This window comes from Podarcis muralis, chromosome 2 (genome assembly GCF_964188315.1).
Source record: "Podarcis muralis chromosome 2, rPodMur119.hap1.1, whole genome shotgun sequence".
Lineage (NCBI taxonomy): Eukaryota > Metazoa > Chordata > Lepidosauria > Squamata > Lacertidae > Podarcis > Podarcis muralis.
The window spans coordinates 50,572,707-50,598,229 of record NC_135656.1 but is presented as its reverse complement, the minus strand read 5'-3'; the positions used below and the strand labels follow the sequence as shown (position 1 = coordinate 50,598,229).

At 42.3% G+C, this 25,523-nt stretch overlaps 2 protein-coding genes and 1 non-coding gene across 17 annotated transcripts in view; 1 reads left to right on the top strand and 2 right to left on the bottom strand.

Annotated features, from left to right (window-relative positions):
• Positions 1–25,523, bottom strand: part of IL17B (interleukin 17B) — a 257,212-nt gene that overhangs the window by 34,808 nt on the left and 196,881 nt on the right. The gene's annotated exons all lie outside the window — the stretch shown is intronic.
• The window catches only part of ABLIM3 (actin binding LIM protein family member 3), a 140,532-nt gene that overhangs the window by 23,594 nt on the left and 91,415 nt on the right, over positions 1–25,523 (top strand). The window lies entirely within an intron of this gene.
• On the bottom strand, positions 587–661 carry TRNAK-CUU (transfer RNA lysine (anticodon CUU)). The gene has a single exon. It is a non-coding gene; the product is annotated as a tRNA-Lys (tRNA).

Sequence of the window (25,523 nt, the reverse complement as noted above, 5' to 3'; positions counted from 1 at the left end):
TTTTTCAGCGGAACTTGTAGCATCCACCAATATGAACTTCTATTTAAACACACACACAAGCATTTTGACTGTGTGCCACAAGATGTATTTATGATTTGCTTTCACCAGAGAGGCATGGGGAGGGAAGCTGTTGTGCCCTGCATAGGAACTAGAGTTGCATCTTCTAACATTTTTCCAAGGGGAGCAGTTTAGTCTGATATGCAGTTCAGCCACAGTTGGGACATATCTTGCTTATTTCTTGGCAGTGTCAGTTTGCATGGCTTCCAGTTCATGTGTCTCTTACTTGTACTTCCCTGTGGTTTCATAGCTCTGTTGTGGAGCTGTATATGCCAACATGAATGTATGGACAGGAGGCAGAGAATGAGACCACATTTTGCAGAGTTCTTCAGTTGGCGCGCACAGGGCCCACAACTACAGGAGCTGCTGGTGTTACATGTATATTCTCTGGTCCCAGGTGGAGTGAAAAATAGGAGGCAAGACCAGCAGGCATGAGCCCCTATCAGTTCCCCTTGTGTTTTCATAGAATTGCAGTTGGAAGGGACCATAAGCATCATCTAGTCCAATCCCCTGCAGTGCAGGAATCTTTTGCCCAAAGTGGGACTTGAACCCACAACCTTGAGATTAAGAGTCTCATGCTCCACCAACTGAGCTATCCCAGAACACAAACTCTGCCACCAAGTAATCCATGAAGGACAACACAGAATGTGTTGCAAACGTGCTCCTGGGTTTGCAGGGGCTGGAAATTCTGGGTCATTTTCAGTGCCCTTTAGGTATGCGTGTGAAGGGATATAGTTTGTTTTGGGTCTTAACAAATGCAACTTTAAATTAAAAAAATAATCATGGAGAGTGGCAAAATTATGCATCAACACATGCCAGTCATAGTTGCTTTTAAATTAGTATCTTTTGAATTGTCTTCCATTTCCTATCAGTCAGGTTATTGATCTGCATCTAGTTAATTTTAAGGACTGAGTGGTTGGCCAAAGTGTAAACAAGAGCAAAAGAACAACAGCAAGCATCATTTGAACGAGGAAGAGAAGGCAAGGAAGAAGGTGGCAAGGGAGGTAATAAGGCACAACAAGCTCCACTAATAGGTTCTAGCTGGGATGTTGATTCATGACATATCGGTGCAGACGGCTTTTTCAACTGTAGCAAATTGAAACAAAAGGTGTTGGCCCTTTTCTGGCTGGTATATTGTTTAGCATGGTGAGGCTGTGACTACACCAACTCCCTGATGTTTTCATATAGGCAGCTGCATGTCAGATGTGTAGTTCAAATCAGAACTGATCCACAGTGAAGCCCTGGTGCTCAGAAGGCCTGGGTTAACTCTGTGCTCATCAGAGCAGTGAATATCTCAACAGGCACACTGCTTCTGCCTATGTCATAGTAAACAATATATCCTCATTGTAATGCTGGGGTTGGGGACAGAGATCCCATCTTCCCACTATGTTGAATTTGCCAGCCTGCAGAAATCTTCAAGGAACCCATTTTTGTGAGTTGGTTCATCAAGCCTGCAGGTGTCTCCTCCACAATGCATCTGGCTGAAGGCTCAAAAATCAATTCAGCAGGAAGCACTTGATAAAACCCACCCCTCAAGCCAATGTGGTCTAGTGTAGGGAGGGGGGAAGAAATTTGTTTGATTCACATTTTAATGAGAACCTCCCTAATTCACACTTTCTAAACCGGAGGCAAATCAAAACTCAGCTTGCCTTTCTTCCTTTCAAAATTAACACTTCTTTGAATTTTGCATTGCACTTCTCTGACCTAAAACTGTGTATATTAGGTGAAAGGGCACACAAAAGGGCATATATCCACCAAGTAAAAATGCATTACATATGGGGAAATTGCTTACTTTACTGGGAGAAATGGGCAGAAAAATGTGTGTGAGTTTTGATGCAGACTTTTTTAGAAGAAGAGAAATCCTGAAACTGAACTGGAAACTGGATTAGAATTGGAGAGAGACTCGGCAAAAAACTGAAATTGATATATCTGTCCATCCTTGAAGCTTCATGGGAGTTCTTTGACCAGTCATTATAGCCAACTTTGCTCATTGCTTATAAGCCACATTTTTTAAAATGTGAATAGTCCCTACACAGGTTTTCTCTGTCTCATGGGTGCCGGACCTGTGGCCCTCCAGATGTTGCTGGACTACAGCTTCCATCCATAAGAATCGGCCATGCTGGCTAAGGGTGATGAGAATTGGAGTCCAACAACATCTGGATGACCACAGGTTGCCTCACCTGCTCTAAATTCTTTGGGCCTATCAGTAAGCTGACCATGTATGGTGCGATCCGATGCATGCTTACTTGGATATATATTCAACTGGGTTCAATGGGGCTTACTCCCTAATAAGCCTGTTTTAAGATTACACCCTAAATCCCACTTGGTATAATCGGATTACCTATTCAATGATTTGCTCACCTAGGAAGGAATATGGATTGGATATACTGGGACAATGCTTTTCCTTTGTAAGAGCCTAGATTAAATATACAGGCTTCTCCTGCTAGAAAGGATAACTTGTCTGGAAAATGCCAGTTTGGCCAGGCTTGCTCTGGTGTTAATTGTCACTAATGAGCAGGCTATGGAAGGCTTGGCTCTCAGAGGCCACTGGAGATGGAATGTCACATCATCTGGAGAAGAATGCCCTTCAGTAGTGTTGGTTTGGCAGGAGAGCAGCCGTGACCTCAAAGCGGACTACTTTAACTGCATGAATGGATTTGTTATCAGAGAATGCCTCTATTCTTATACCTAGCATACTCTGAGCTCGTGCTTAATGCTGATTGTACTGCAGAGAGCACAGAGTGTTAAGAGGATCTCCTGTACTTACTGTACACAGATGGATTTATTTATGTCTATATTGTGGAGGCTGAGGGGAGGGCGAGAGAAGAGACTCCTTCTGCAAAAGGGGATAACCCCCTCTGGAGGTCATGTTGCCCCTCATAGCTGGCTCATGCCGTAAGACACTTTGAATCCTGCATGACCGCGAAGCCCAATGCCATGTTACTTGGCATTGCAGCAGGGGCCTGATAGTTAGCATTGCTCCTTAGTGGTGATGAAAGCTATGGTGAGCACTAAACGCCCATCTGTTACTGCAGCGCCTCCCATACTGACAGCCTTTCATCTTTCAAAGTCTGGCTCTTGGGAGTTTGCAGAAATGGAGGAGGAAAGGAATGCAAGGGAGAGGAGGAAAGCAAATTATGCCTTTTCTTAAACCCTGCTCAAAACCTTATTTTAAACCTCTTCTTTTTCAAACTCATTTCTAATGACTCTTTTTATTTTTATCCAGCCCTTTTGACTATTGTTACTATTGTTAACTTTTCTTTAAAAAAAGCAATTTAAAAAACACATGCTTACTTAAAACTGGTAAGAGATCATTGTTCCCAACAAGCTTTGCCACATGATTGACTAGTTCATGATGCAACACTGACATTTGGTTTGGCTTACCCCCCACCCCAAATTGAACATATCTAGTAGGGGTTTTGATACAAGCAGTTGTGCTGAGTGCTCTTATGCAACACACACAGACACACATTTAGCATGCCATGTTGATCTAGGATTGCTTTACATATAACCATATTCTTTCATGGAAGTGACTTTTATGTAGGAATTTAACACAGTCCTTAATGTAGGGAGTCACACAGGGCAATCATACACATGCATGATTCACTGTGCGTACTAATACAAGGAACTCATAATATGGTCCTGACTTTCTATAATGTAGGTATACAAGGGATGGGGGAGAAATCCTAGTCAATTCCCATTTAAAGGCGAACCTAACTAATTCAAACTTTATGAAACGATACGCACACCAAAACCTCAGACGTCAGTTGAAATTTGCATGTTTCCTAATTTTGCAATGCATTTCTCCAGCCAAGTAATGCCTACATATTTGCATATTTTAGTGTCGTATGTGCATAAAAATGGATATTATAATAAAATTAACATACAGAAATGCATCATATTAGCAAAAATAAGCTTTGCAAAAATGTGTGTATTAGGCAACATGATATGTGTATAGTAGGAGAAATTTGCACTGAAATGCTGCTGAATTTTCATGATTTTTTTTTTTAATTGCGAACTGATGTAAAAATGTGGAGAACTGAACTTAAGATTGGAAAAATTAGAAATGGAGAGAAACCTAAATTTACATGTTTGTTCATCCCTAATGCACATGCAGCAAACTACAAAAATGTAGGATTATCTTGTGTGGAACGAACACACAAGCAGGTCTCAGGTGATTCTATTGATGTGGAATGGGCATCAGTTGCCTCTTATGTTTCTAAGAAGCTGCCTTTTAAGTCATTCTGCCCCAGTATTGTCTGCTGTGATTGGCCGTAGCTTTCCATCTCCTGCTACTTGATTCTTTTAACTTGAGATGCCAGAGATTAAACCTGAGAGCTTCAGCATACAAAATGTGTGCCATAGCACTAAGCTATGGTTCTCTAAATGGGATTTATGCAACTTGCAGCTCACAAGTGCCTTCCTCCATTCAGGAATTTGTCATGTATGATGTGACCCTAACTCCTACCATGTTCCTTGTCCATTTCTCCTGAAGACCTTCCAATGATATTCTTTGCGTCCCAATTCTGCTATTTAACCCCAGTCCCTAATAATCTAACGTGACATGAAACAAATGATTGAAAATTAAATCTGAGGCTGACTTTTGTTATGCTGCCCAGGGAAACCATGTACAAACTCTTCTTTGCAAATCAAGGAAAGTCTGCACAGGCATTGCCCTAGAATCCTTTTGTTATCCAGTTTCAGAACGAGCATTGAGAGGAGATGAACTGATGGTGTCTCTCTTCTAGCTCTTTTAACATCCTATGATTCTGCTAGCATTTATATCTGGATTCTCCAGCAAATTCTGCCTGCAGGGAGAAGACAATAGCAACTCTGTAGCCCATCCGTTTGTGAAGCTCTGGCGACAGAGTGCTGTATACAAGACGGCGCTTGGCTTTGAAAAAGCAGGCCTTATGTGCCACCAGGAAGCCTGTCACTTTCGTACTGACAGTTCCTCGGCCATTAATCTGGAATGCGCACAAATTCCTAGTTTTCTTTCATTTCATCGCCCTCGTTTTTGTTCATTAAAATGGCTGAGATATTTCACTCAGCAGCAATTATTGAGCAATAACTCTTTCCTCAGGAGTTTTTCCAGAGCTGATGCTTTGCTATCTGAGTGTTCTCTTGGGCCTTCTCCCAGGCAACCAACCCTTCTGCCTCCTCCTCCTCCATTTTTTCCTGTTAAAGAGTCATGTATCATGCCCAGAGGCTGAGCGGCTGAGGCAGTTGCTATCTCAGTGCAAGTAGCTGTTTTCCATACTTGGCATGCAGTTCTTACAAGGACAACTTGATATAAAGGGGAACATCCCCTTTGGGCTTTGAATGTTTCATTAGAATAAAGTGCTCAAGTGGGGTGTTGTTTTCCAATCCAGCTGACAAATTTCAGCTGCTGTTTCCCAACCCTAACCCGAAATATTTCTATATATTTTCTTAACTCTCTTGTTTCTCTCAGCTCCATTTATAGCCCTGAGGACAAGTGACAGGGGTGGTTTGGAGAGAAAGGAGCTGAAAGTATTTTTGCTTCAGTAGTTTATGGCAAATCTGCGCTCTAGATACCACTCATTTTATTTCAGTACGGGTCTCAAATTCAGCTGTAGGTCTCCAATTTTGAACTGAGGAATAGGCAACAGTTGCCTGTCTGTTCTCTGTGGCACCGTGTCAGCTGCCCAGACAAGGCAATTGGCAAAAATTCAGTTCAGCATTGCCTCTAGAGACTGTTTAGGTCATATATCTTGTAGTTCCAATGACTTGACTTTCCTCCTGCTGTATAATTCCTGTATCTCCTCAGACTTCCAGTCTGACCATCCAAAGAGCTGAGCCTGAGAACACACCTTTCCACAGGTTTAGCTCACCCAACCTCAGCTTGCCTTACTTAGCCTTATTCCACCTGCCTCCCTTCCACTCCCATCCTTTGTATGCATCCAATAATGCTTCTAAATAAATGTGCATAAAATGGCACTCTTACTCAGCCAGCCTTTTCAGTGCATCACCTCAGCCACCATCATTCCTAAGTCATTTCTTGGGGCTGACAGTGGTTCAAATCGATTCCAAGCAAGAACTTTGGGCTGGATTTTGGATCCTTAGGTGTTTCAGTTTTTCAGACACACTCTCATGATGATTACAGATTTCTGCGGGCATTTCCCATTGTGATTTCAGGGTAGATGCCAGTTGTTCGTCCATCTCCTCCTAAGCAAGGGCTGAAGCTTAAAGAAGCTGTGTTCTGATTCTGGGTCAAGAATCTTCTATTGAAATGAGGATTTTTGTGTTTGCCTCCCAAGAAGCCTGACTCAATTCAGATGAGGGGAAGCTATTCTTTTCACTTTCTTACCTGTTCATTTAAAAAATGTCTAGACTATCTTTCAAGGCACATTGCCCTCACAAGGCAGTGTGCAAAATTCCCAAGCAAAACCATCATAATCTATAAACCAACAATTTTAAAGCACAAATATGACTTAAATTTGTGCAATAACATTAATTCATAGCACAACTGTTAATTAAGTGTGTTCAGATTTTTTTTTTAAAAAAAAGCCCCAAAAACCTTTCTAGAAAATGAACAGTGTTGGGGCCACACATGTATTTTATTGGGGAAGAAAGTTGCAGAGATAGGAGGCCATCATTAATAGTCTGTCCCTCGTACCTGTGAATATAGCATCTCTTACTGGTGAGCTGGAGAGCATTTGATTTTAAAGGTCTGGCAGGTTGATTTGGGTCAAAGCAGTCTTTCACATAACCTGGTCCCAAACTATTTAAGGCTTTAAAGGCCAAACCCAGCACTTTAACCTAATGGCATTTCCATGCACTGCTCTGGTTTCGCCAGAAGCAGCTTAGTCATGCTGGCCACATGACCCAGAAAAACTGTCTGTGGACAAACGCCGGCTCCCTCGGCCAGTAAAGCGAGATGAGCGCCACAACCCCAGAGTCATTCGTGACTGGACTTAACTGTCAGGGGTCCTTTACCTTTACCTTTTTAGAAACAAATAGGCATCCAACATAGCTGAGACTCAACTGATGCAATATGTTACAGTCACCTCACTCCGTACTTCAAATTGAGGGAAGTAAATGTCTTTTTTGCTCCCAGTTATAGTTGTGACAGGGGCAGACTTTAGCCTCACAGAAGATTTTGAAGATCAATATTTTATTGGGATTCTCTCTCAAGATGACATTATTTTCCCTCTGTTGATGTTCAGCCATATCTCTCTCTCTCTCTGTGTGTGTGTGTGTGTGTGTGTGTGGTGGAAGACAGCAGAGACTGAATATACTTCCTCCATCTCTCTCGTATTTCTAATAGCTTTGTTCACCTCAGCCGCAATAGGGTTGCCATGGTGATCGATTCTGCCTGGCATCCACACTGCTTGTTTTATGAGGCAATGCCCAGGCTTTGCCATTCCTTCAGCATGTGGTTTTATTGAAGGGGGGCAAGGAGATGAGGATTGAATGTATCAATGGGGCATGGAGAGTGGAGGTTGGCTATCTCTGTCTGGGATCAGTGTGTTATGGTTTTCCTCAGTCATCCTCAATATAGCACATTCTAAATTCCCTCAGGTATTTCTGAGGTTTCTTTGTTCACATTCGAAAGCCCTTTACCTTTAATATCTGAAATACATCCTTTTCACATTTGGGTTAAACGTAGCTCCATTTTTCCTTAGCCCCTTGTCATATTTTTTATTATTAATTTGATTTATTAGTAGCTTGCCACATAAGGAGTCTCAAAGTGACTTCCAAAATTTTAATAACATAATACTCCTCAGAGAGTAATACATTACAATAATAAGCATACCATTACCCATAAAACAAGCCCAGTAAAAAGCCAGTTAAACAGCTTTTAAAATCGAAAATGCAAAATAGATAAAAGCAGTATTATTAAATCCTAGCGTTAAGATTCTTGTTCTTGTTCGAGTTAAAATAGGTCACTTTTCTACAATGTTTCCACAACTAGATAAATCCCGTCATTTGCTTGGGATGTGCAATGGCCACAAAATTCAACATGTATCTGTATTTGCTGCTTTGGAAAGCAACTCAATACGTTTCAGAAATGGTCTGTGTCTTTCCCATTTGGCTCATTATACGGGACCAGATTAGATATGTTAAAAACAAAACTTTGTTTTCTCCTCATCCACTATAATGAGGAATCTGAAACTTTCTATACTGGCTATAACTTTCTTCCTCTGAATGAAATTTGCAGGAGTAGCAGACCCTCCAGAGTAGAGATTGTGCTTGCCAAATTGTAGACAGATACAGCCAGATGTTTTTGTGCGAGGCATATTTAAAAGTCTGATTTAAACAAAAAAAGGGGGGGAAGTCTATAACTTTTTTACTTTCTTCATGAATTTGATGCAATTCACAAGCATGACCACCCTTTATGATGGGATGAAGGCTGCCAAATTTCAGTATGATAGCTTTAATGTTCTCTTGCAAGGGCAAACTTTAGCATTTTCAGGTGGATACAATAGAAAGCAGAGGTTTTGTTCCCCAGAAAAAGAAATGGCGCTACAATTTTCAGAGAGCCTTGGCCCCAAAGGAACTCAGAAGCTTAAGGAATCCCTGATCTGACTTGAGACACCTTTCTTAATGGTGCAATATGACTCAGGAATGTGAGAGCCTTCCCCATATCATCTCAATTCACCTCACAATCTGGGGATACATACAGAGCTGCTGCACACTGCTGACATTTACCATGCCCTCCCTGCACTCTTTCAGCACAAAAATATGCATTCCTACTACTCAAAAGTAAGTGCCCTTGAGTTCAGTGGAATTTACTCTCAGGTAAGTGTGTATAGGATTTCAGGCTGGGAACAAATGTGTGGCCAAGTGGAAACAAATTATTCTAAACTGGCTTTGGCTGCAATCTGGCAAACATTTAGATGCCCTCAGGACCCACTGAAATGAATGGAGTATGATCTTATGAACAGCTTCCAGTGCTTTGTGCCATTTTGTTTAGTAAAGACTCGTCTCATAAAGACTCATTTAGCAATGAATGAGGCTGGCAAAGTTATAATGCCTCTCTTCAGATTTTGGTCCTTCATGTCGGATCCAAAGCAATTTCAAATTGTGACATTCCTCTCACAATAATAGCATTTGTTCAAAGAAAGATGATGTGGTCTGGATAGCAAAGTGTGTCATTGAATTAAAAGCAAATCAGAATTTAGTGGTAGATTTACTGGGGATCCTACACTTGATCTCTGGGGGTTCTGCTGTAGTAGGCTCCATCAATGATACAGGAGGCTTTGTCCAATGGCCAATATTATCTAAAGTGCAGGGGGGAACTCTGGAGATGCCAGGAACCACAAAATCATGCTTCATAGCTTTTCTGTGAAGCTGGGGGTATCAGATTCCAGAACAGGTTTGAAATACTTTATGGAGAATTCTTAATCTAGCAAGACTTTTCAGAGTAAAACCTACTGGTTATGCCCATCCCAGCCAATAAGCCAGCACTCCTATTACAGGGTTCCTGTTACAGTGCAAACATCAATGTGTATTTGATGTAGGCCTCTCTTCATTCACAATACAGAACATATGAATACAGTAGAATTGGGGGAAGTGCTATTTACTAGTAGCACACGGCTAATTATATAGCAAGATCTCACCAGTCTCTCCCCACTACAGCTGTTAATTTTCTGTAAATATGTTTTTAATGAGCCACTAGTAGTTACAACATAAAGTAGCTGTAGCAGCAAGGGCTGTCTCCTTAGATTTAGCAGGCTCCCGCCACATACCGGCAGACATTAATTTAAAGCTATATAATACCTTATCAAAACCCCATTAAAAACATGGCTTACTTGCTTCTCTTCACTGAGTATGCCAAGTCCCCAAGAAATCCACATGAGAGCAGTTACAAAGCCCAAGGAGTAGCTAGGATAAGGCGGGGTGGGGAGTGAGAAATGAGGGGTCCTTTCTGATCACACAGAAAAATCATATGTATCTTATTTATGTCCCATCCTTCATCCCAGAGTCTCAGGACAGCAGATGTGGTTCTTCTTCCTCCTCTCATTTTAAATTTACAAGAATCCTATAAGGCAAGTTAGCCTGAAAAATACTCAAGGGCATCCAGTAAATTTCCTAGTGGAATATGGATCTGACGCCAACTCTCCATAGTCCTAGTTTATACAGACAGACAGACAGACAGACAGACAGGCATTCATACATTCTCTCTCTCTCTCTCTCTCTCTCTCACACACACACACACACACACACACACACACACACATTCTGAGTTTTCAGTGGTGAACCAAAAAAGTAGGAGTGCATATATCTAGCCATGTGCAAATCTGTAAAACATTAGGAAGAAACACTGTGCCCAGGATCATCCCCGAGAAAGGGTGGGTGAGTGTGTCTTCCTGGTACGCAATTTGTTTAGGTTCACAAGTGATAATTTTTTAGGAACTACTTTGTCTCTGGCAAATGAATGGCTGTTGCTATAAACAATTATGTGCAAGCTTTATATGCCAAAGGGAAAACAACAACTCTGCTTCACTTCAAAAACTAGGAATGACTGTTTGACCTGTAAAAGTATTGAAGCTGTAGTTAAGAGGTATAATAAAAAGTAATTGCAAGTGCTTTTAAAAGATACTGCTTTTAAATGTAATATTAAATTATCCCAAATGTGGCCAGCTTAGTTTTGCTCATTGTCTCCTCCCACTTGCCTTCCCCTTCCTGAATTTGCAAAGGTCTGCTGCCTAAAACTGTCTCCAAATGCAGAGATTGGCAGAGCTATTATGGAAGTAGCAGAAGCAACCTCTACCCTGGAAATAGGATACAACACGAAGAGTCCATTCAGCAGGCTGCATAAAGACAACAAGGAACAATTAATGAATTAATAAGCAAAATACGAAGGCCTTTGGCAGAGATGTGCCAGTGCTGGCACAGCCTCAATGATGTTAACTTAGAGCAGATGGTTAATTTCTGCTTTTTGTACACTCTATCAGCCGTTTGTAATATGCCACGGGCCCTAGTTGTAAAAATATGAAAAAGCCACCAGTCTGGTTGTGTTGCACGTTCTGGGAAGAACTACTTTAGAGCAAAACGCGTTTCCTCTGGCCTGAGAAGAGAGAGACCATCGACTGAGGAAGCCCTGTCCAACCTTTGTTTACGTAGGAGAAACTTGGTTGGTTTGGAAAATACAGAGTCTGTTTGATATGGCGATCAATCGCACCATCTTTAGATGCCAGTGAATGACCAGGAGGACAGGCACTTCCCTCTTGAGTCAGAGTTAGCATAGGATCTCCCAGCATTATGATACAAAGTAGGGTTGCTCTCATTATGTGCTAGTAGCTGCCAATGGTTACGATTTCTGTCCAGTAAAAAGAACTTGGGGTGCCACCAGCAGCTGGTGATGCGGAGCAGCCCTCCTGATACCGGCATTGCTGCATCTTACCTGGGTGTGCTGAGGGTGAGGCATAGCAGCAGTGAGGTTGGGACTACACAGATGGATTGGCTCTGCCAGTTCATCCAGGAAACCTCAATCTTGCTGCCGTCATGCCCCATCCCAGCAGCATCCAGGTAAATTACAGCAGTGGCACAGCATTGGGAGGGGGCACAGGGGCATAAATGGCAGGGGCACAAAATTTCAACACCCAGTGCTACCTCAGTACAGATGCACACTTCCATTGCTGGGCTCCGTTGAAAAAAGCTTCTGTTTCTCCATGCGAACCAGGAAGTAGCATCTCCAGACAATGAAATGACTCTTCTTATCTCTGTGGCTGCAATCTCTTGGGTGATGTGTACCCTATCAAACAGTTGAATGCATATGTGTACTCCGTCCATTTCCCTCCCTCACCCCCCCCCCCCCGTGCAGCCACGGGCTCTGCCATCCCACACTATGCCACTGAGTTGCAGTAATGGCGGGTGTCGGGATGGGAGCTCTGGGCCACCACACTGGACATGATTGTTGCGTGTGAAAACCTGCCTTCCATTTGAGGGAGTAAATGTGAAACTTCCATAGCGACAGCATAGCAGATATTTATCCTGGGAAGTATGATTGATTGGTAGGTATCTCAGGACAAAGTAAGGGATGTGGATGGCGCTGTGGGTTAAACCACAGAGCCTAGGACTTGCCGATCAGAAGGTCGGCGGTTCGAATCCCCGCAACGGGGTGAGCTCCCGTTGTTTGGTCCCAGCGCCTGCCAACCTAGCAGTTCAAAAGCACACCAGTGCAAGTAGATAAATAGGTACCGCTCCGGTGGAAAGGTAAAGGGCGTTTCCGTGTGCTGCTCTGGTTCGCCAGAAGCGGCTTATTCATGCTGGCCACATGACCCAGAAGCTGTATGCCGGTTCTCTCGGCCAGTAAAGCAAGATGAGCGCTGCAACCCCAGAGTCGGTCACGACTGGACCTAATGGTCAGGGGTCCCTTTACCTTTACCTTAAGGACAAAGTAAATGCACGTGTATATTTTACATGCTAGCAAATGCTACTGCTTGCCTTTAATGAGATAACGAGGTTGCCATGATAATAGCTGATTACTAGGAAAGAAGCCCAACATATTTACTGAGGATTAAACTCTGTAAATGACATTAATCTCCTGAATAGTTGCTAAACCTGTGCAAATCAGATTTTTTTAAATATAATCAATTGATATTGGAAAAAGAACCTTGTTAAATTAAATTAAATGCTAATTTCATTCATTTAAAACAGTACGAGATTTCCTTGCACATTTATTCCTTGCTTCAGGCAAACATCTGTGTATATGCTAACTTAAATCTGTTTATCAGACAACTCAAAAACAAAATGTATTTTCCCAAGGAAAAATAACTACCTAATAGAATCATTCTTAGAACTCAGTATTACACTTTTTATTTGTTTCTTGGCCAAGGATATTAAAACATTTCCCCATATTTAGAATGATATCCTGCTCAGAGGGTTATCAGTATCATGTTCTTGGCAACAGTTAAAAGATTTTGGCTGCAGTCCTGAAACTGATTTACCAGGGAGTAAGTCCTCTTGAGTTCAGTAGGCATTACTTCTGAGTAGATAGCTATAGGACTGCGCTGTTATGCTGCAGCCGTACGCCTGTTTACATGGGAGCCAGCCCTGCTGAGCATAGTGTGACTCACTTTCTTCAAAATAAACATTTGTAGTTTGGGCAATTGAACCTTAAATGTAATGCAAATATTATTGTAGGAAGAAGATATCAAGAGCCATCTAGAATTAATGTATCATTAGGGTGAGCTGAATTTGCAAGGCAAGTTTGACCAGATTCCTCTCACACCCGGGGGTGGAGGTGGGGAGTGGGTTTGGAAAGGAGGGGTGTATCCATGTTGTTTTCATAAGTGAACACAAAAATACATAGTTCTGTGTCATTAAAATAGATTATTTGACATTTGCACCGTGCCCCATTCATGCTGGCATGCACCAAAACAGGGCAGCTATTGTGGGCACATAAGGGCAGGAATGTGTGGAAACGCCCTTTTGAGTTGTTTCTAGTATTATCTAAGCTCTTTTGGCTTCTCTAGAAGTTCCTCAGGTGTTTCACTCGAGGAAGAACACCCCCCCCCCAAAAAAAAAAATTGCTTCGGAATTTTGCTTGAGGGAAAAACCCAATGACAAACTCAGGATGTGTGGAAACGCCCTGAAAAATGTTGCTAGTCTTATCTAACTTGTTTGATTGCCATGGAAGTTCCTCAGGTGTTTTGCCCAACCAGAAATGCCCATATTTAATTGAAGCATGGTTGTGGGTGAATGTTCAGGGCAGAGACATATGTTGAAGTAGGACTCAAGAAGAGAGTGGGAGCCCTTGTTACTACTTGATGCTCAAACTCATAAAAGTTTCCTTATTTCCTGCAGGCTTGTTTCTTTAGGCTGCACTTGGCCTGCTTAAGAATGAATAGGCAGGCCATCCCATTTTACTTAATGATATATTGGATTGTACCACTTGGCTGAATGGGTGGTTGAGAAATGTAATAAATAACTAAAATAAAACATCACTCTTGTTATAGCATGAGGGCATAATGGCTGAGTTTAGACATAATGGTAAACTATGGTTTTGTATCACATCTTTGAGCCTCAGGCTCACTTATTACTTCCCCTCTTTACTTCTGGCAGTGATAGAAGCTTTTGCTTCCATTTTCAGTCAATAGGAACTCCTGTAAACTTTCTACTTAATGGCAGATGCTTATTTATGAGCAAGGGGTGATACCATTGATGGTGGAGAAAATAACAATTGCTTATAACCATATAATTTTGATTATTTCATTTTCTTTTGAGCCTATGGCCTAGCTAGGCTGAATAGGGCTGTGTCTGCCTACCTTTTACAGTACAGAACTAGTGGCTTTTAGGTACTATATGTAGAAACTATGTTGTTAGAATCTATGGTGGCAATTGTATGCATGAAAAGAAAATCAGCTAGGCATAGCAATTGTGATTAATCTTGAATTGTTTGAAAGGGGATATTAGGAGACATTTAATGAATAGGAAAATTAGTCAAAGTCTTCATAAAGAAAGACATTGAAAAATGGTTATATGTAATCACATTATATGATGCGGGCTGATCTGAAGAACTGAATGATTTTGACTGGTTCAGGTTGATGACATTGTGTTGCAACTACTGAGATGGTTGTGATCCTTTGAGTGTTGAATAGAAATCATGTATGCAATCTGGAAGCATGTAAGAAACATTGATGTGGGTGTGGTTCTTTGCAACCCCCTTATTTTTGAGGCTGTCCCTATATTTAATCTCTCTACAAATAAATCAGGGTGAAGACTCAATAAGCACGTCATCTGGAAACATCCAGGTAGAGCTGAAGAGGGCAAATGGCAAATACAAATGAGCATTTTCTTCTTCGTGTTCCCACCATAATGTAAAGTACAGTAAATAATGTATGGTGGTTGCCAATACTACAAGGTAAACATGACATCTGAAATGCTGCCTGGAGTCACAGAACTGGCAGTAACTGACTTACTATGTGCCTCATAACTGAGCATACATCAAAGGGGCCATAAAGAAATTATGAGGCAGTACGCCTATGCTGAGGGACTGAGACAAAAAAGACTTCTCCTGTAAATGTGTTTGCCTGTTTGGTTGGGGACTCAGAAGCTCTTTGCTTCTTTTATTTACCATAATCAGTGTTTTTTTCCTGGGGGGGGACACAGGGGTACGCATACCCCTAAACATTTAGTGAATCTGAGTTTGGCCTCATTGAGGGGCAATATTTCAATATGGGTAGGAAAATGAGAGTACCCATAAACATTTTTTTAGAAAAAACCCCACTGACCATAATGATCTTTTAAAAAACAAAAAAACCGCTCAAGATGAGCAAGGGCAGACAATTATTGCTGTAACCTCTCATCCTGAAACTGAAAGCCCTATTTTTCAGTCAAGAGAAGCAGACACATGATTGAAGGAAAATGGCAAGATCCTTAAACGTCTGTTTATTATTTCTTAGATTTGTAAATACATAGGAAGCTGCCTTATACTGATTCAGACTATTGGTCCATCTAGCTCAGAAATGTCAACAGTAACTGGCCGTGGCTCTCCAAAGTTTCAGACAGGGTTATCTCCTTTCCCTACCTGGAGATGCCAGAGCAGGTGCTCTACAACTGAGCCACACCCCTTCCCCTACAAGAACTGAGCCCGGGGGCGTTCAGGCTGCTGCATCAGCAGCTGCTTGTGAATAGTGTCTAAGGCTGCAGCCTATATGCTCTTTCCTGGAAGGAAAGTCCCATTGAGTTCATCTGAATTTACTTTGGAGTAAACATGCACAGACGTGCAGTGCAAGTCATACCTGATAACATGAAATCCTCATATTAGACCTCTGCATTACTACATCAGTGGCTTTCTCACAGCAAGGAAAGAACTTGCTATGCCCAAGCAAATGTTTTTGACCACAGTTCAGGGCCAAAGCATAATGTGCATGACACGTGAAATAACCACTACATGCTGACCACTTTATAAATTGCTCCCATAGTGGCTTTCTTCACACAGCAAGTTGTTCATGCTCAGGAACTTGTAGGTTTGTCATACATCAGGAAAATTCCTGACATGTCCTAGTTTTGGGGTGTTAAAATGGCGTCAGAGTGGGGCAGGGGGAGGTTTCAGGTGCACACATTGAACTAGAGAAATTCCTGTCTGTGTATATGTGTTTCCCATTAGTACGATTCATCTTCCACTTTTTGGTGTCAAAGGCCTTGGGTCACATCTAGGGATGGGCAAATCCATAAATCTCAGTTTCCCACTCTTAAGATCAGTTCGCCACATTTTCCACATCAGTTTGCTCTTTTTTTATATAAAAAAAGGCCTCCTGAAAATTCACCAGCATTTTTGTGCAAATTCCTCATTCTTGTAAGTATTCCCAACAAATATACACATTTTTGCAATGCGTTCTTCTAATATTATGCATTTCTTTATGCAGTCTTTCCTGATATATGCATCTTTAGGCACACTTTCACTTAGAACATGCATTTTTGTACACCTTGCTTGGCTGGAGAACGGCATTGCAAAATTCAGAGAAGTGCAAATTTTACAAGGCAGCTATGTTTCCATTTGTGCACTGCTTTTGGAAAGGACAAATTAGGAAGATGTACCTTTAAATGTGAACTGAATTGAATTTCTCCCTGTTTCCTATACATAACATATGGGCCTGGTGCTTGCAGAGCTCACTCTGCAGTCCTGTGACTTATAGAACCTGCAGGCAGAGGAACAGTGTGATTTGGTCAATACAATTAATGGAATGTCACTGGCTGCTTTTTTCCTTCATTGAATTATAGCTGGTATTATTTTAGATGGAAAAGGGGAAATAAGTGATCTCTGGGTAGAATTCAGACCAATGTTCCATCTGCAAAAGCATTTCAGCTTGTCAGGTTTCTTCTCCCCCCGCCCCCACATGCTGCTCTGGGGTTCTCTTGACACCCCCCCACCACCACCCATCAAGCCAACTTTGGGGGAAGGGGGAGGAGAAAGCCCCATTGCACAAGAGGAAATCCTTGCACAAGAGTAAATTTGGTAGCATGTTACTCACACGTAGAAACACATATACTTTTCCAGCACCCGGATAACTAATAACCACGCCTTGGGAAATGGCCACGCACCATAAACTTTTTGAATAAATGTAACCTAGTGATTAAGCATTAAAATCTACATAGTTCCCTACGTTCTGTTGTCCAACTCCTTGTATTCTTCTGGGGTGCTGTGCATGTCGTTGACTGCACAAGTATCTGCATGTAAAGCAATTCCTTGGCCTCATTATACTTGTTAGCTAGATGACAGCCATGCAGGCAGACGGCAACTAATGTTCAGGAATAGTTTGATTTGGTGGAGTGAAGTGGCAGAAATCCGTCACCATACCAATGGAGTCAGGATTCAAACTTTGCACTGTACAATACTGGGGTGTGGTGAGGAACTGCTCATATAAAAATTGTTCTGTTCATTAGATATAATATTGAATTAGGAAGCCACATGGGAAAGAAGGTGTATGGCTTTAACGGGGAACCAATATCTAAGTCTTTGATTGTTGAGCCTATGTTCAAAACCGTAAGTACTGGTCCTGTAATATTAAATTATATATATGTGGAGATGCCTGCACCCTCCCAAAGTCACCAGAATTCCAATGACTAGGTGGCTTGTCTAGTCTAACTCTCCAATTCATTCTATTAAACTTGAGAATAGGAAATTTATTTTGGTTGCCTCGGGAGCCAAAGGAATAAAAATCAGCAAAGACTAGCCACCATCCTTCCTTATGGCTTTCCAGCTTGGTATGAGAGCCCTTTTCCCCAGTTAGTGCCCAAATAAATTTAAATTGCCAAATATTTGCAATTTGCATATTGGCATATGATTTTGCTCCTAGTTCTGAAACAAGAAGCAAAATGCAAAAAAACATGAACTTCTTTGGTGGCAATTCTTCTAGTCATGCTTGTCTCGTTGCATCCTTCCCCAGCCTGGTGCCCTCCAGTCCAGATGCTGTTTGAATAGAGCATCCATCTTCCCTGGCTATTGGCCATGTTGGCTGAGCTGCTGGGAGTTGAGAGTCCAGAGTCCAACAACATCTGGAGGGCAGCAGGATGAGGAAGGCTGCTGTAGGGAATTGCCCTGCCTTGTCCACCTTGTCATTGCTTCCTAATTATTTGCTACAGTCTTTGATTTTACTAATCTTGGGTGGCTAATTTAGTCCCAATGCTCTGGTTTCTAGTTCTTGCCCATTGCATTAGATTTGTTCCAGATTCTTATCTTTGGTCTGGGTCTGAGCCAAATTCCGGTGACACAATCCTGCCACTGTCATCATCTTTGTAATCTCTTCAGAGGCCAAACTTCCAAACAAGAAGAAACAAATAAGCAGAGTTATACAACAGGATCTAAGTAGCATTCATCTGGTTGCTGATTGCTAAGCAAATGTCTGGATGTCACCTTTGGTCCAAATGTCAGTAAGCGTTTGGTATGCAGGATAGGACATGGGAAATTTTCTGGAGAACTGTTTCTTTATTTGTGAAATAATTTCTATCCCATCTTTTGGCTCCACACGGGGCCCCCAAGGTAATTCAAATGAGAAAGATTACCCAAGACAAGGTCTTCAAGTATATAATTACTTACTGTGTATATAACGCCTTTAACTTGTGGTGCTTTACAATCCTGAGTGTATCATTAAAGGTAAAGGTACCCCTGCCCGTATGGGCCAGTCTTGACAGACTCTAGGGTTGTGCGCCCATCTCACTCAAGAGGCCGGGGGCCAGCGCTGTCCGGAGACACTTCCGGGTCACGTGGCCAGCGTGACATCGCTGCTCTGGCGAGCCAGAGCCGCACACGGAAACGCCGTTTACCTTCCTGCTAGAAAGCGGTCCCTATTTATCTACTTGCACCCGGGGGTGCTTTCGAACTGCTAGGTTGGCAGGCGCTGGGACCGAACAACGGGAGTGCACCCTGCCACGGGGATTCGAACCGCCGACCTTTCGATCGGCAAGCCCTAGGCGCTGAGGCTTTTACCCACAGCGCCACCCGCGTCCCCGAGTGTATCATTCCCTCGTGGTAAAGTTCTGTGACGCAGTCATAATTTCTCTCCATTTAACAGATGGAGAATTGAGGCTAAAAGCATGTGAATTGTCAAAACTGTAATGAAGCTGTGGTAGAGATAGCCTTTCAGATTCTATTTCTCTACTTACTTGATCTTAACTGTGTTACAGAAGATTCTAGAGAGTTCTATCCCGCATTTGAATACAAAATGAGGTATGGCAGATTACTGTTTCCTTCCGTTCTACTCTCAATGGGGCATTTCCATTCTTGTATGGCAGTGCTTCAAAGCCATATTTCCCTCTGTCTCAGTCAATCAGTTTAAATTTCTATATAACGTTCTATAGTCAAATACCATAACGTTCTATATTTATAAAGCTTCCAAGCAGTCTATAGATGGAATCTTCCATGTTTATTATGTAACTGCCATATGTTTCGGTAAATTTTAACTGAGCTGTGAGACAGACAGGGCAAGGGACAGAGACTGCAGGATGAGCTGGCATGACAACTGCAGATAGACACATCTTTGGGAGGTTGGGGAGACCGCAACCAAGCATCACCATCACCATTAAGCTGATTTCATTGTTTTTAGCATTTTGACATGCACGATGCCAAGGACCTTTTTGGAATTGTTTTCATTATGTCCTTTGTTGTCCACAGTGATCTGCGACACTGTATCCTTCTGCGAGCCCCTCTGCAGATGCTGCTGTGTCAGAATGAGAGCATTGTCCATTTGTTTGTCCTCTCCTTGCCCCTCCTTGTTTAACTCTTCCTAATCTTTTTGAGCAAGTGCCAAATGGGATGTTTTGACATCTGATCCTTGGCTGAACCTTCATTTTAGTTAAAACCACCCCAGGCTGTTTTCATTGATCTTCGTTCTGTTTGTATCCTGGGTTTCCAAAGAGCCGCATTTTAATCCAACAGCAGCCATGTGAGGTAGGCCATGCTGAACTCTGACCCTCCACCCTTCCTGCAGACCCGAAGCCTCTCACCACAGTGCTGCCCTCCTTGCCAATGTATAGATAAATAACCAAAAAGCGCTCAATAAGAAAGGAAAGAGGTATCAATTCATGTATATGCATGTGTGAGCCACTTCTCTGATTGGTTACACTGGCTTTTTTATTTTACTTTCTACATTTGTGTCCTATCCTTCTTCCAAGGAGCTCAGGGCAGTGTACACGATTCTCCCCTTGCCATTTTCACTGTCACAACAAGCCTGCGAGGTAGGTTAGCTTGAGTGAGGGTGACTGGCACAAGGGCACCCAATGAGCTTCATGAACCCAGTCTAGCTGCTCCTAGTCTGACTCTTCAACCCAGTGGCAGGGAACCTTCCTCAGTGCAGGGGCCATATTCACTTCCGAGGGCCATATGCCAGTGGTGAGTGGGTGGAGCAGAGCAAAATTGGGCAGAGCAACATATGCAATTTTTGCCTATTATAATCAAGCCACACCTCCAGATTGTTTTTCCCCCCAGTAGCTGCTACCCATTTGGTGTTCACCTGTCTCTTTCTATGAATTAATGACTGAGTAGGCAGCCAGGACTGGGTGGATACAACCATAAATATTGTTTGTTGAATGGCAATTGTTGAATGGCTTGCATTTGTGGTTTAGTTTTTCCTCGCATCTTGTATAAACTATTGAAGTGTCAGATCTTGAGCATTTCAGCTTTCATTACTCACTCGTTAAATGTTCTGACGTGCACTTTGAGCTCTCTCCCATGGCGATGCTCATCACAGAGACACCATCCTGTACCTACCTTCAAGGTCACCTCATCATCTCCCTTCAAATCTGTCTTCACCGCTTTCACTTGCTGAGCTGTCAAGTACCTAAAAAACCACACTAACATCGACAGTACTTAAGTGGCTGATGTGCTTGTGCCTGGTATGTCTAATAGCCTTACAATGCAATCCTGCGCATGCCTGCTCACAAGTAAGGGCTATTGAGCACAGTGGGATTTACTCCCAGTATACAATTTGATCCATAATGCCAACACACACACAAACACTTTATTATTGTCCTCCTAATGCATTGAGTTATAGCAGACAAAAGTATTCAGATTTGGGTGGAGAAACAGATCAGGTATGGTAAGCTGTGTAGAAACTGGCATCCTGCTTAGTCAGCTTGTAAATGAAACCGAAACAGACAAGTGAATATAGATGTCAGGTGTGGCAACCAAGTCAAGTGGTTCAGGCACTTGACTGCATTCCTGAAGCTTGCATGCTCAAAGATAATTCATGGGTCTCGCATTACAGTGACTTGAGTCTTACATTAAATGCCTGTAGTCCACCAATCTGTGAATAAGGGCCTCATGCATTGTTGGAGTGGTCAACAGATCAGATACAGTGGTACCTTGGGTTACATATGCTTCAGGTTACAGACTCTGCTAACCCAGAAATAGTGCTTCAGGTTAAGAACTTTGCTTCAGGATGAGAACAGAAATCGTGCTCCGGCGGCGTGGCAGCAGCAGGAGACCCCATTAGCTAAAGTGGTGCTTCAGGTTAAGAACAGTTTCAGGTTAAGAACGGACCTCCGGAACGAATTAAGTACTTAATCCGAGGTACCACTGAACCAAGAAACTGAAAGAGAAAAGCAGAGGGAACAGGAATCTTACGCTTCCTTTTTCTATGTTTTACTGTTTCATCCAAAATAGAACTCTTGCATCTTTTGTACTATGGCTGACGGGTCGGAAGCTTGTGCTTTTCCATAGAGAAGACATGAACACTGTATTTTGGATGAGATGGGAAAGCACAAAGGCAGAATGAGCAAGGCACTTCCACATTCCCGCTTCATCAGCATCGTATCTGAAGCTGCTCTCCATGAGCTCAGAAACATACTATACATAATACTAACTCACTTTGATGTAATTGCATTGGGACACTGAGAAACTGGGAATATCTCTGCATTTCCAAATCTTATGTGCAAACTCCATGCGTGGAAATGGAACTTTTCATTAAATGAATGCCTTTGATCATTGGCTGTTGTACTTCATCTATTATCTAGGAACAAATGGGATTGTGGTTGACTTGATAGTCGTCTCATGTTGAAAGATGACCCACATTCAGCTCTAAGCCCAGGGAAATGTGTACAAACTACTAAGTATTAGGTTGCTTAGCACTGGGTTGCTCAATCAGCTTAGGGATCAGGAATCCATAAGATCTGCAGGATCCGCTTAAGTTGTGGCAATCGAAGCAGTGACTTTTGTACTGTGGTTGAAGTACCAATCTGTTTCTGGAAGGAACATCTACACACATACACATGCACACCAGCCTCCTTGCCTTATTCTCATTTGAAGGTGATGCTTCTTTGATATGAACACTGTTCTTTGCATCAGCTAGCTCCTTGTTGAGAGATTGTCACATGGAACTATGGTCTATTTATTTCATTTGTTTTTTGGCTTTGTTTTTCAAAGCTTCCATTCTCATGTTGACCTGACCAAGGTAGCTCAGATGCTGGTATGAGGCTTTATCCAAGTAAATGGTTCTGCTGGTGTGAGTCCTTTTGACTGTGCAGTGGAACTTCCCCTTCCTCTCCTGTCCCCAAATGCCCCACCCCATGCACCCTGTATCTGTTGTGGGTTTCCCCTTAACCTTACAGAGCAGCTTTAGGAGACAGGAGAGGGAGGAGATGTTCTGTTGTGCAGCCAGAAGTGCTTATACTAGCAGACACACCCATGGTCTTTACATAAAAACACAAGAAGCTCCCATATGGAGTCAGACCATTTGTTTAGCACTGTCCACACTGAGTGGAAGTTGCTCTCCAAGGTTTCAGGCAAGGGGTCTTTTCTCGTCCTATCTGGAGATGTTGAGGATTGAACTTGGTACCTTTTGTATGCAAAGCAGATGCTCAACAACTGAGCCACAGCCCTTCCCTTTTCTGAATGAGTCTGGGGTGGATTCTCATCAGATTGAGGATATAGCCTGCAACCACCCATACAGGACCAGAAAACAGCCACATATGGGAGTCATCTCTTTCTCTCATACTTCCTCTCCGTTTTTATTTTTGAAAACCAGACTAGTTTCTGGAGAAACTGCCAGGCGGGAGGGGGAGCCCTCCTCCTTTTAACTACCGTTTCACCAAGGACTGTGAGCCATCAAAAGTTCAGAACTCTTCAGGGGGAAATAAAAGATGCAATTCTCCACCCCACACACTGTCGTAGTGCAATACAATGTTTATTTGTATTTTTTAACAGCTTGGGCAATACTTCTGAGTGGGAACAGATGTAACAACGAAATTCCATCTTCAGCTGCTCAGTGGGATTCTGTTTTCAACTTCATCAAACAAAACCTTCTCCATCCCAGAATGCAGATTTTGGAACACAGTGCACATCTGTCCCGTGTACGGGGGAGGCAATTGGCAGAATTTGGGAGAAGGGAAACTGATGAACAGCATCATTACAATGCAACCCACCGTGGTTACAGAGGGGCCATAATAATGATTTCATTCCCATCCTGCAATAGTTTTACTATTGCAGTAATTACTCACCTAATGAACTGTTTTGTAAGATCACTGTGGGGGAGTATTTTTGTTAACAGAGAAAATACCTCTTGGTTCATCTTAAATTTACATCCCTTGACATTAGAGCTGAAAATAATTTGTAGGAACATTATAAAGTGTATTTTTCTAAGAAGAAAATAAAATTTCAATTTATCCTACCTAGATTTCCCACCCACCATTCCCATTATTCTCTGTTAAAGATGCATTGATGAGTTTTGATTAAAAACAAGGTGCAATAATAATGGCCTATCCCAAGAGTAAGTTCAGTCATGTTGGGGCACCTTCATACTAGTGTGGAGATCTGACACTGGAAATATTTTATTCAAATAAGTTGGTTCACAGAGTAATCCCAATGTAAATGTTATGCACCACCATGTATGGATCACAGCCAGGTGGCATGCAAATAAAGCTCATTATGGTTGGATCAGCCCAAAGAGGAACACCTGCAAATTTTGGAGCAGATTCCAGTGTTGTAGAGGAAATTAAAAAGAGCAGACCGTCACTACATGCAACTCAAAATGCAACTTGCTTGAATTTCACACCTTGCCACATTCTCCTTCATCTGGAATGTCTGTGCATCGGGGACATGACTCCAAGCTGAGCTCATGGGTCTAACTGAAAGGACCAGAGCAGTTGTTATGGGCTGCTTTACATTGCTCCATGTTGTAGCTCCCTCTCTATGTGGCAGGCTGCTCAGGTACAGCAGCCCAGCACATGGATCTTTCCCAAAGCATTGTAAATAGTCCCACTCGCCTTGTCTGTAGCAGCATGGAAAAAATGATATTGTGAGTTGTGGCATATAATTGGCTGACTGTGGAGAGGGAGCCAAGGAGTGATGACTCTGAGTGACCTCTGTGTAGTGACATTAATGTGTATTGACCCAAATGTGCATAGGCTGAAGTAGAGATATTAGAGCATTCCGATGGAAACAGAAAAAGAAGCTGAAATTCCCCCAGTTCTCATAAAATCATAGTTAGAAGGAACCATAAGGGTCATCTAGTCCAACTCCCTGCAATGCAGGAATCTTTTGCCCAATGTGGGGCTTGAACCCATGACCTTGAGACTGAGTCTCATGCTCTACCGATGTTCATCTTTGGTCAGGGTTGGAAATCAGTCAAGTGAATATTATCAGTATTCGTTTGCATCATTGTTGCTTTTAAATCTGCAAACAATATGGAATTAATGATATGGTGGGTTGTTTTTTATATGTTGTCCTGATGTTCCCTTTACACTGAAATGAATGGAAGTTATGTACATAGTTATGTAAATTACATCACTTACAAAAAATGGAAGAACGTGGGATGAATAACGTAGCATTTGGTGGAAACTGCAGCAGAATGGAAATCACACTGATTGTGGCAGACATGGGTCTGAACGGAAATCACTGCCTTCTTGCATCCCTTGGCTGAGGTGATAAATTCTCACAAGGCTGTGCTGGCTTTCACTCTAATGAGCTTTGGCATGGGACACCATTTTTCATGTATCAGAGCATTTCCAAACATGCAACTCTGCACTCGGGGGGTAGGGAAATGAGATGATGCAAGACCATGAGAAGGTACCGCTGAATCAGCCTTTAAAGTTGTATTTTTCCTTTTTTAAAACTGCTCTGTGATGAGTTCCACACTTGTGTGGTATTTAAGAAGTTCCATTCCATGATTTATGATTTGCTCCATGATTCAAGACTGCACCGATCATAGAATTATCGGACCTTTTGCCTGAATACTGAATGCTTTATTCAATTGGATTTCTATCCCTCCCATCTCTAGGATTACAAGCAACTTTCACAACTATTTACTGTTTCGTATTTTGAAAGGGGGAAGGGGGGGAAACAAAAACAAGAGAGTTTTCTCCTAAACATTCCACACACAGCCCCCAAATAATAGCTAATGTCTTTTAACAATGTCCTTTTCTCAGATTCCCTTGGAATCGCTGTGAGGCTGTGCTAAGAAACAGTGCAAATTTCAAGCAGCTGTTGCCCATCTAGCTGATGGGTGGGACCAACTTGTCCTTCCCTTTGCTGATAGAGATCTGCCTGAGCAATTGGTGTA